This window comes from Canis lupus, chromosome 27 (assembly GCF_003254725.2).
Source record: "Canis lupus dingo isolate Sandy chromosome 27, ASM325472v2, whole genome shotgun sequence".
Classification (NCBI taxonomy): Eukaryota; Metazoa; Chordata; class Mammalia; order Carnivora; family Canidae; genus Canis; species Canis lupus.
Window position 1 is genome coordinate 7,419,933 of NC_064269.1, and position 9,640 is coordinate 7,429,572.

Consider the following 9,640-nt stretch of genomic DNA (forward strand, 5'->3'; position numbering starts at 1 on the left):
CTACATGATGACGCACTTTAGTGCGTTCAATATTCGACTATCATTCAACAAACATTGAGTTAGCAAATATTTATTGGGTATCTGCTATGCACTAAGTAGTGCAGTAGGTTCTACAAGCATAGGAGTCAATAAGGATTTTTTTGTAGAGGGCACTGAGAAGCAAATAGAAATTTTAAAGTAGGTACACACAGGGGCGCCTGGGTGGCTCAGTTGGTTGAGCATCTGACTCTTGGTTTTGGTTCAGGTCATGACCTCATGAGTTGTGATATTGAGCCCTGCCTAGGGGCTCCAGGCTCAGCGTGGAGTCTGCTTGTTTCTCTCTCCCTCTTGCTCTGCCCCTCCCCCCACTCTTGTGTGCACTCTTTCACATAAATAAATAAAATCTTAAAATAATAAAGTAAATACATACACACAATTATATATATAAATACATAAGTGTAAATGTATACTGTATTTGAGTGGAGAGTAAATTTCATCCTAACAGTAATATTCATCCTCACTATTGTAATATAAAAATAATTTTAAAATGTCATAAGTAAAACATGTTATATCATTATATATAATGATGTATAAAATATATATTAATCGACTATTTTTAGAGTAGTTTTATGTTTATAGAAAAATTGAGGGCAGCCCCGGTGGTGCAGCGGTTTAGCGCCGCCTGCAGTCTGGGGCGTGATCCTGGAGACCCTGGATCGAGTCCCACTTCAGGCTCTCTGTGTGGAGCCTGCTTCTCCCTCTGCCTTTGTCTCTGCCTCTCTCTCTCTTTCTCTCTCTCTCTCTGCATCTCTATGAATAAATAAATAAAATCTTAAAAAAAATAAAGAAAGAAAAATTGAGTAGGAAGTACAGATTCCCATATACACTCTCCTCACCCCGACCCCCAAAGTTTCCCCTATTAAATTTTACATTAGGGTATATTTGTTACACAAATATTGTGTATGATGAACCAATCTTGATATCTCATTTTAACTAAAGTTCTCTGTTTACATCAGGGTTCACTCTGTTGTACATTCTGTGAGTTTGGACAAATGTATGTTTGTATCCACCCTGTTTCCTGGTGTCACAAGTCATCATGTATCACCATATCATGTATCCACTATTAGAGTATCATACGGAATAATTTTATTACCCTAAAAATCCTGCCTGCTTCACCTACTCATCCTCCTTTCCCCCAGGAACCTTGGCAACCACTGATTTTTCTATTGTCTCTATAGTTTGCCTTTTCCAGAGTGTCATATAGTTGGAGTCGTATAGTAGGTAGCCTTTTCTTACTGGCTTCTTTCACTTAGCAGCATGCATTTAAAGTTCAAAAACCAAAAAAAAAAATTAGAGACTTGGTAGAAATCTTAGCTTTGTAAGAAACTTTGAAGAGGCTGTGCTATTTTGCATTCTCACCAGCACTGATGAGCTCCCGTTGCTCCCCATCTTCGTCAGCATTTGGTGTTGTCATTGTTTTGGACGTTGGCCATTCTAAGAGGTGTGCCATTTTTGTTTTGTTTGTAATTCCCCAATGACATATGATATTGAACATCTTTTCACATGCTTATTTCTCATTTATATCTTCTTTGGTAGCGTTCACATCTTTTGCCTACTTTAAAAATTAGGTGGTTTTCTTACTATTGAGTTTTGAGAGTTCTTTGTACATTTTGTATATAAGAATTTAATCAATTATACGGTTTATAAACAATTTTTCCTAGGGGCGTCTGACTGTTGCTTTCAGCTCAGGTCATAATCTCAGTGTCATGAGATCCAGCTCCAGGATGGCCTCTGCACACAATGGGGAGTCTGCTTGAGATTCTCTGTCCCTCTCCCTTCCCCTCTGTACCTCCCCACCCTTTCTCTCTCTCAAATAAATAAATAAATAAATAAATAAATAAATAAATAAAATCTTTTTTAAAAGATATTTTCTCCTAGTCTGTGGATTGTTTTTTTCCTTCTCTTAATGATGTCTTTTGTAGAGCAGAAATTTTTAAATTTTAATGAGGCCCCACTTACCAATTTTTCTTTCATGGATTATGCTTTTGATGTTGAATCTAAAAACGTATTGCCAAATACAAAGTCACCTAGATTTTCTCCTATTTTATCTTCTAAGAGTTTTATAGTTTTGTATTTTGCATTTAGGTCTGCAATCCATTTTCAGTGAATTTTTGTGAAAGGCGTAAGTTCTATATCAATTCTTTCTTTTTCTTTTTGCCTGTGGATGTAACTTTCTTCCTGAAATATTTATTGAGAATACTATCCTTACTTCACTGAATTGCCTTTGCTCCTCTGTGAAAGATAAGTTGATATGGGTCTATTTCTGGGCTCCTTATTTTGTGCCATTGATCTGTATTTTTTCTCCAATACCACATCACTACAGCTTTATAGAAAAATTTAAAGATAGTGTCAGTTCTCTGAATTTGTTCTTTTTTTAAAAATATTAAGTTGGCTATTCTGGGTGTTTTTCCCTTTCCATATAAACTTTAGAATAAATTTATCAATAGCCAAAAAATAACTTGCTAGGATTTTTGTTAGGACAGAGTTGATCTGCTGATCAAATTGGAAAGAAGTGGTATCTTGACAATATTGAGTCTTCTTATCCATGAATACCTCTCCATTTATTTAAATCTTTGATATCTTTCATCAGAGTTTTATAGTTTTCATCATATAGATCTTTTTTACATCTCTAATTAAGGATTTTTTGGTGTTAACATAAATGATGTTTGGTTTTAAATGTCAAACTCCAATTGTTCATTGCTTCTATATAGAAAAGCCATTACTTAAGTGTATTAACTTGTATCTTGTGACCTTGCTATCATCACTTGCTATAGTCACAGGGTTGTGTTGTCATTGTTGTTGATTCTTTGGGATTTTTCTACACGAAGTGTCATGCTGTTTGTAAGCAAAGACAGCTTATTTCTTCCTTCTTAGTCTGTATACCATTTACTTCCTTTATAAAAAATTATAACTGCATAACTTAGGACTTCCAGTACAGTATTGAAAAGAAGTGATGAGAGGACATACTCTTGCCTTATTTCTAATTTTAGGGAGAAAGCATCTAGTTTCCATTATGTAGGATGTTAGATGCAGATATTTTGTAGTTAGTATTTATTTATTTATTTATTTATTTATTTATTTATTTATTTATTTAAATTCCAGTATAATGATTATACAGTATTATATTAGTTTCAGATGTCCAATGTAGTGATTCAATAGTCGCATGCATTACTCAGTGCTCATCGTGTACTCTTAATCCCTTTCACCTATTTCCCCTATCCTCCTTTCCACCTCCCATCTGGTAACTATGTTTGTCCTTTATAGTTAAGAATCTGTTTTTTGTTTATGTCTTTTTTCTTTGTTCATTTGTTTTGTTTCTTAAATTTACATATGAGTGAAATCATATGCTCTTTGTCTTTCTCTGACTGATTTCTTTCACTGAGCATTATACCCTCTCGATCTATCTATGTTGTTACAAATGGCAAGATTTCATTCTTTTTTATGGCCGAGTAATATTCCATTATATATATATATATATTATATATATATATATATATATATATTTACCACATCTTCTTTATCCATTCATCTGTCAATTGACACTTGGGCTGCATCCATAATTTGGTTATTGTAAATAATGCTGCAATAAACATAGGGGTGCATGTATCTTTTTGAATTAGTGCTTTCCTTTTGTTTGGGTAAATATTCAGTAGTGGAATTACTGGATCATATGGCAGTTCTGTTTTTAACTTTTTTTAAAAGATTTTATTTATTTATTTATTTATTTATTTATTTATTTATTTATTTATTTGACAGGGTGGAGGGAGGGAGAGCACAAGCAAGGGTAGCAGCAGGCAGAGGAAGGGGGAGAAGCAGGCTCACAGGGGAACAGGGAGCCCGATGTGGGGTTTGATCCCAGGATCCTGGAATCATGACCTGAGCCAAAGGCAGACACTTAACTGACTGAACCACCCAGGCGCCTCTATTTTCAACTTTTTGAGGAATCTCTATACAGTTTTCCAGAGTGGCCAAACCAGTTTGCATTTCCACCAACAGTGCACGGGGATTCCTTTTTCTCTACATCCTCGCCAACACTTGTTGTGGTGTTTGATTTGTTTTGATTCTGACAAGTGTGAGGTGATATCTCATTGTAGATTTGATTTGCATTTCCCTAATTATGAGTAATGAGGTTGAGCATCTTTTTGTGTGTCTTGCATATATTCTTTATCAAGTTGAGGAAGTTCTCTATTTCCCTCTATTCCTAGTTTGGTAAGGTGTTTTTTGTTTGTTTGTTTGTTTGTATCATGAATTGGTGTTGGATTTTTTTCAAATGATTTTATGCATTTATTGATATTATATAATTTCTTTTTATTGGTTGTTGATGTGATGAGTTACATTAATTGCTTTCAAACGTTGAAGCAGCCTCACATACCTGGAATAAAACCCATCTTGTCATGGTGTGTAATTCATTTTATATATTGTTAAATTTGATTTGCTAATATTCTGTTGAGGCATTTTACATCTACGTTTATGAGATACATTGGTCTGTAGTTTTCTTTCTTTAATATTTTTGTCTGGTTTTGCTACTAGGTAACAGTGAATTCATAGAATGAGTTAGGAGGTATTTCCTCAGCTTCTATTTCTGGAAGAGACTGTAAAGAATTGATATCATTTCTTCCTTAAATGTCTACTAGAATTCACCATTGAACCCATCCAGGCCTGGTACTTTCTGTTTTGAAAGATTATTAATTACTGATTCAATTTCTTTAATGGATATGGGCCTAGTAAGACTGTCTATTTCTCCTTGGTATGTTTTCATAGATTGTGTCTTTCAAAGAAATAGTCTATTTCACCTGAATTATATTTGTGGGCACAGAGTTATTCATAATTTTCATTTGTTATTCTTTTAAAGTCCATGAGATCCATAGCAATGGCCCTTATTTCATTTCTGATATTAGTAATTTTTTCTCTCATTTTTTGTATGTGATTACATTTTAATATGTAATTCTATTACAAGTGAGGGCAGATATATTTCCATATAGCCAGTTTTATTTCTTTAATAAACTACCAAGGCATGTACCTTTGCTTGTTTTTCTACTTTATCTAAGGCCTATGATATATTAAATGTTAACCTTTTGAGTGCCTGGGTGGCTCAGGTGGTTAAGTGTATGCCTTCAGCAGAGCCAGGATTTGAAAACAGATGCTCTAATGCCAGAAACTTAATCCCTGAGCTCTACTGGGCCCTGAACCCAGGATCCTGGGATCAAATGCTGCATTGGCTCCCTGCTCCGAGGAGACTCTGCTTCTCCCTCTCCCTCTGCCTGCCATTCCCCCTGCTTGTGCACTCTCTCTCTCACTCTGTCAAGTAAATAAGTAAAATCTAAAAAAAAAATAAAAAAAAAAATAAAAAATACTAATGAAATAAATACAATTTAACCTTTTGTTCTGTCATACAAGCTGTAAATTTTTTTTTTTTAAGACTTTAGTTATTCATGAGAGATAGAGAGACAGGCAGGGAGAAGAAGGCTCCCTGCAGGGAGCCTGATGTGGGACTCAATCCCGACATGCCAGTATCAGGACCTGAGCCGAAGGCAGATGCTCAACCACTGAGCCACCCAGGTGCCCCACTGTAAATATATATTTTTAAATATATTTAAACTGGTGCCCCGGCTTATTATCTTCCATTTAATTGAGTGTTCATATTTTTTCTTACATAAGGTTTACATAAAATCTTTTATTTTTGACTATTTCTTCCTGTGTTATTATGCTAAACAATACCTCACATTTTCTGACAATTTACTATGTGTCAAGCATCTTATAAAGTGATTTACAAGTATTATTGAAGTTCAACTTCAAGCAGTCCTGATGGTAGGTACTATTATTTCCATTTTATGGATGAGAAAACTGAGAAAACAGGGACACCTGGGTAGCTCAGCAGTTAAGTGTCTGCCTTCAGCTCAGGACATGATCCTGGGGTCCGGGGATCGAGTCCCACACCAGGCTCCCTGCATAGAGCCTGCTTCTCCCTCTGCCTGTGTCTCTACCTCTCTCTCTGTGTCTCTCATGAATAAATAAATTTAAAAATAAAAAAAAAGAAAGAAAGAAAGAAAGAAGAAAGAAAGAAAGAAAGAAAGAAAGAAAGAAAGAAAGAAAGAAAGAAAGAAAGAAAGAAAACTGAGGAGCAAATAGGTCAGCATCTTGTTTTAGGTGAGCAGAGCCAGGATTTGAAGACAGGTGCTCTAATGCCAGAAACTTAATCCCTGAACTCTACTGACTCCTAGTAAAGTGCTCCCACTGAAAGATGATATGGTTTACCTATATTTTTTATGGTTTGCCTATTTTTTTAAAAGGACACTCATAAATATTCTATTTCAAAAATGGCAATATTTTCAAATTTCATAACAGAACTATATGTCATAGCCTTCATAAATCTAAAATAATTCATTTTATTTTTAATATTAATTTATTTATTTGAGAGAGAGAGAGAGTGCATGGTAGAGACAGGGGAGGAGCAGAGGGAGAGAGTCTCAAGCATAGAGCCTCCTGTGGGGCTCAATCTCAAACCCTGAGATCGCAGCCTTGAGCTGAAACCAGGAATCAGATGCTTAACTGACTGAGCCACCCAGGCACCCCTAAAATAATTTATTAATTTGGAATCAGAATTGACACATTTCCTAGTTTGACAGATCTTGTGGAAAACTGGTCTAATAGAATCTTGGAAGGTGTGGGAAGAATTGTAATGGAGACAAAGAAAACAGCAATATTTTTTAATGGCAATTATTACTTACAGGAAAAAAGAAAATGGTAAGAAAATTTAATAATCACTGTGCACTCAATATTAAGTTATGAATGCTATTTGCATGGGCATAATAGAGTGAAAAAATAAATATTTAACTACACACACAAAAAAAAAATAGAATGGAAGGTGAGGAAGTGGAGAATAGAAAAAGTAGAGGAGATATCTCTGATGGACTCAGGTAAGATTTTCTTAGATCTTCCTGACTTGCCTCGTGTCTGTTATGAAACTGGACTGGGCTGCTCTGAGCCACCTTGTTTTTGACTCTCCCTGCACCATGTTACTTATGGCAACTACACCTTCTAGAGAATAATGCTCACCCCTCCTCCATCTACCACCATGTAGTCTTTTGGGATTTGCTGCTTCTAAATGAATTTGGACAATCAGAGGAGGAAGAAGGGTAGGTAGAGGGAGAAGGAATAGCTTTACAGTCATCAATTATTAGATGGAATTGAAATGTAATAAGGGCACCTGGGTGGATCAGTGGTTAAGCATCTGCCTTTGGCTCAGGGTGTTATCCCAAGTTAGGGACTGAGTCCCTCATGGGGCTCCCTGTGCGAGGTGTGCTTCTCCCTCTGCCTATCTCTCCCTCTCCCTCTCTCTCTCTCTCTCTCTCTCTCTCTCTCTCTCTCTCAGGAATAAATAAATAAAATCTTAAGAAAAAAAAGAAATGTAAACATAATGAATATGGAGAGAGATCGTGTCCTCTCCTCATGACCCTCATTTACTCCCTTGAGACAGCTCCAACTTTTAGAAATATTCCTAAACACTAATTCCAAAAGACGAAAGCAGGCTTCTTTTCCTTTCACATAAGAACAAATTTCTTCATTTAACAAGTGAAATACATAAGGCTAATAAATAATTCACAGTACTCAAAATGAAGACAATAAGTTGAAATGGAATTACAAAACAGAATAAATGGCCAGTGTTATTTTTGAAGAGCACAGTTTCATTCACTATCTCATATTGCCACATCACACCTTTCCCTGCCTCATTAAAACCCTGGCCATCTATTCCTGCTCCCCCATCTAAGGAACATCTGTTCTTTAAATAGCGTATGGAACTCCTACCAGTGTGACCTTCCTTCCTGGCAGGTCATCTGAGAATATTAACTAGACTACTTTGTTCCACGGTTCCCAGAAGAGCAGGAGACCATAATATTCGGAGAAGCTTCATTGTTGCAACAGTCTGAGCAGTCTGCCAAGAATGACCAACTCCTTTTGCTCTGAAGAAGTTTCTCTTGTGTTTGCAATAAGTAGATATCAATGGGACATTTACGGATCTGAACTTGTTCTCATGCTTGGAAGGGGACCCACCTCTGAGATGAGGCAGGCAGCGGGGAGACAGATCTGTTTCAGGGCCATGTGAGAAGGTTACCTGAGGGATGATGGCAGCAAAGGGCAAGCTGTCAGCACTGCAGGGACGTCTCAGGGCAGCGTGACCAAGTGTCCCCCTTCTGGGTGGCAAAGCACAGGCAAAGCACCTCCTTGTGGCATTTATTCAATGGTAGGCAGGCAGGACACCAGGAATTCCACCTGTGGAGCAATACAAGGCTCCAGCCTTGTAGGAACTCAAGCAATGAAATGGGTTAAAAGCAACCACAACTCCAGAAAACAAGTGCAGTTATCACAATTAGGTCCTAAATGGCAATGACATAAACTGGTGAAATGCGATGGGCAAACGAGATTAGAATCCTGGAGACTATCCGGCTGCCTCCTATGATTTATAGGACTAGAGCAGTGTGCTGATCCTCATACCAAAATTTATGTCAGTGGGTGAAAATACAACTCTAACTTCCCAGTAAATCATGATTTAAGCGATTCAGGACCGAGGGTGTGGAAGTGTCTTTGTCTCTAAGAGAGACAATAAGAAATGCTTAGAGTTTATCAAAGTCATTCCCAATTCTTTATATCTTTTTGTTTTGGAGGTCAGCCAGTCTTCTCCTCCAAGCTGTCATGGTAATCTGGGTAAGTGGAGGCAGGAATCTGAATTACAGTGGGGGGGGGGACAAAATGATGAACCACACGGTGAATGGAGTAGAGAAGAGCCCAAGAATCACAGCCGAGGAAGAATTGCAGAGGACATTTCCCTGGTGTTAAAAGATAAACTGAAGCATCCAAAATGTTAAGAGTTTATTTGAGCAAAACTCAGTTCTCATGGGGTGGTGTCAAATCAGAAGTGGTTAAGGGGACTCTGCCAACAGGAGTTCCCATAGAGATTTAACTTATAGTAAAAAGGTAGAAGCCAAGGGAACATGTCACTGATGGGCTCTGGCTTAAAGCCCAGCTGGCCCATTGTGATCAACTATCCTTAATTTCAATTTTGTAATCTGGGCTTAGGTTATGGTTTGCTTACCTAGGCTGCCATGGCATCAGAGCTGTTTCAATCGAATGGCCTCCTAGTTTGGCTCATTTAACAGGGGTATCTGGATTGGCTTGGACAACTGAATGGATGGTGATGCCAGTACAGAATAGGGACCTTCTAACCCCTGGATACAACACCTGACTCTGCTTTTTTATTTTCTATGCCAAGTTGAGCCATTACTTAGCCTCTCAGAGCCTTTATCTGTAAAAGCAAGAATAGTTCCACGTACAGATATGTTGTGAGGACTAAAGAGTTTATACCGCTAAATTGGCGCATTTATTGTCTCTAATTGCCAAGCCAGGCGTTCAAAGCACTCTCAGGGTGCTGGGGGTACAATCCACACACACCAAAGGGAAGAAGCACTGAAATATCAGTGCACGTGAAGTGTTCGAGGAGTGCAGAATCATGCACTCTGCTGCACATGTGAGGAAAAAGGGCATTTGAGCTCGGGTTGACTGAATATGGTTTCACCAAAATGCATTTCCCCATGATTCTGAACAA